Source organism: Pyxicephalus adspersus, chromosome 5 (genome assembly GCF_032062135.1).
Source record: "Pyxicephalus adspersus chromosome 5, UCB_Pads_2.0, whole genome shotgun sequence".
Classification (NCBI taxonomy): domain Eukaryota; kingdom Metazoa; phylum Chordata; class Amphibia; order Anura; family Pyxicephalidae; genus Pyxicephalus; species Pyxicephalus adspersus.
This window is the reverse complement of record NC_092862.1, coordinates 147,165,777-147,168,717: the sequence shown is the minus strand read 5'-3', so window position 1 is coordinate 147,168,717 and position 2,941 is coordinate 147,165,777.

Here is a 2,941-nt window from a genome sequence, read left to right as displayed (position 1 = left end):
GCAGCATACATGGAGCATACACGGCACGCAGCATACATGGAGATTGCCCCGGATGGCAATGTCCGCTCTCTTATGGTCGTAATATCAATGTGAACCCAACAGCTGACATTTATAAATCGATCTGATGGCAGTGCGGGGGTTCCGGGTATACTGAGGGTACCGAAGGCCCGCTCATGTGTGTTCCTCGGTTATCTCGGACAATATTGAGGGGAATTGTTGTACATGTAATGTTTCCAGCCATCGTGTACAAAGTTCTGTATTGTAAACACTTTAGGGGATCTGGTGCCAGAGCTCACAGCTTGTCTGAGCCCGAACATTTTACTCAGAAGGTGCCATGGTCCAACCAGCCAGCAAAAACCCAAAAATGAAATATTCCATTTCCATTTCTCCATGTACAGAAATGTGCACATGCGTGTGCTAGGTGCCAAGATAAGGAAAATCCTATACACATGGGCAAGCTGTCATCATCAGTGGCTGCCAAATGGGTGAAGATGCCAGCGGTGGGTGTGTAGAAGATTTAGGGGTAAGTGTGCCATAATGCTGCCATCCTCAGGTAAATGACCCCCCCCGCCACACACATGATGCAAACAATAAGTGATTCTTCTTCTTCTGGCTCCATGGTCCAGCTCTGGCACTTATATGCATATACAGAGGTTGGCATGGGCAATGTGATTCTTCTGTGGCTGCCATATACAGCAGAGATGGTGACAACTTTCACGGTTCTTAGCTTTTTTTGTGATCGGATCAGATGGGTCACCCTTCCCCCAATTCCTAGAAATATACCCTGGGCACCCATCACCCTTTCATGAGCTCACCAGTTGTCCTTGGCTCACTTTTGGTAAGTACCAATCATACCAGGGACCCCCACCAAACCGGGCCTTTTTATGGTGCTCCCACCCATCGGGAGTTTTTGGGGTGAAGGGATCAAATGGTCGGTAAGTGCACTGGATTATTGGGGGGCGGGAGATGCACAATGCCAGCTGAAGGTAAGTGCCACTAATGGATGAGCATGGTGCACCTACCTGGCCATTGTAATGTGTAGAAATAAGACAGACAGAACCAGAAGAAAGGTCCGATCAGTGTATGTCAATTTATCTCCTAGACAGAACCTCACAGTCCATTATTGGGTGAATGTAGAAGGAGCAGAAGATAAACCCAACCCATCCCCCTCCGGAGGTGGATAAGAGATTGGCACCTTCAGATATAATAGGGAAATCCTCCCAGAACAATGAAATGATTCTACGATGCCATTCGGGCCGTGGTTGGGTTCTGGATGTGAGGATATGCAGTGGCGATGGGTTTATTCTTGTTTTCCCTGATACATTCCAGTCCTCATACACGGGTGACATATTAACTAGAATATAAAGACAAACATTGGAGATGTATAGACACAAGACGGGACAGATTTCCTGTATTCCTGGACACAAATTGTACAAGATGAGCAGATATCTCACGTGATAGAAGCAGACATTGCACCGAGCTGGATAAAGGGCTCTTTGTGAAATTCCAGGTTCATCAACCTGCAATAAACTAATCAGCACAGAGATCACGCAATAAATCAAACAAATGGAAAATACCGAAATAAACGTGTCCTCGTCTGTCATTCCTGATCCTACCATCCACAACAAGAACCTCAGATCCCCAAAATGGAGAAGAAATCAGCAACGGGCAATTCTATGCTTAGTTCTCCCAAAGTTCTCCAAGCATCAGACTATCAAGGGTGAACCTGGGTGATCCAGCAAACCTGGAATGTTCAGGGCTGACAACTTTTGCAAAGGATTTTAGCCCAGGTTCACCCTTGATCTTCTCCATCCTTGGCCCATTGACAAACCACTAAAGATGGAAGAACTCCCTCGTGGTGGTTGGGCCCCTAGAGACGAATCGGGGGGCCTCGTGCATTGGACAGATCTCCGGTGATCCCCATGGCCGGATCAGACATCTTATGGGGTTTTATTAATCCCAAGGATAGGAGAACCTACTGTCCGGGGGCAGAGGTAAGTCCAACCATGGAACCCTCAGAATATGGGAAATGCAGGCTGGGGTGGATTGGAAATAATTGCCCCATCATTATAATAATAATTATCTCTGGAATAAGTTTGTGGCTTCTCCATGGTCAGAAATAATTCCGGAGGAACAATATTCTATAATAGATAAGGATTGTGACCATAGAGATGATAATAGGGAAACGACGAGGACATGGGGGGGCCTGCTGTACCCTGTGACCCCCCCACAGAGGCAGGTTGGCTTTATTGAGGGGCAATTGTTGATAATTTAGCAGATTAGCATTCAGTAATACCGTTTAGTTATGCTGCAGTAAAATGAACCATCAGAGCGTCTTCAGCAAGGAAATCCAATTGTGAGGGATTGGGGGTCCGGGAAATTCTCTGAAGTTATAAAAGTTTCCTAATTATAACAAAGTTGTGTGAAGCACAGAAGGGGTGCAGGCAATATTCAGGGGGTACAAGTTGTAGTTTGTCACCCCTCTCTGATGTGGATCTGTGTCTGCTCCACCTTTATCATTACCCCGCCAGCAATCAGGGGTGCTGCTCTGACATGACGAAGCAAAGCCCTGCTGTAACCAAGATGGCTGACTCAGTCCCTGTCCTCTGCATGTTGGGCACAGATACTACAGTACAGGTTCTCTTTAATCATTTCCTTTGTCACCATATTTATTAAGTTTTAGTTATCAGTGTGTAAGAAAGCTGAAGCTGCTACAAACTTATTTGTAATTGGTCCACTGGGATTCATCCTGATTTTCACCAAAGTGAAAGTGGAGGATTTGTGGATATTCACAGGATCAGAGCTACAGCTGTCCATTTTATTTCTTCACTCAGAATTCATATTTCAGATATTTCTGGGTTTCCTGATCTGTACACTTCCTGTGCCCAATATGAGGGGTTCCCATCATCCCTGCACCCACCATGCCCACGCTGCATTCCCC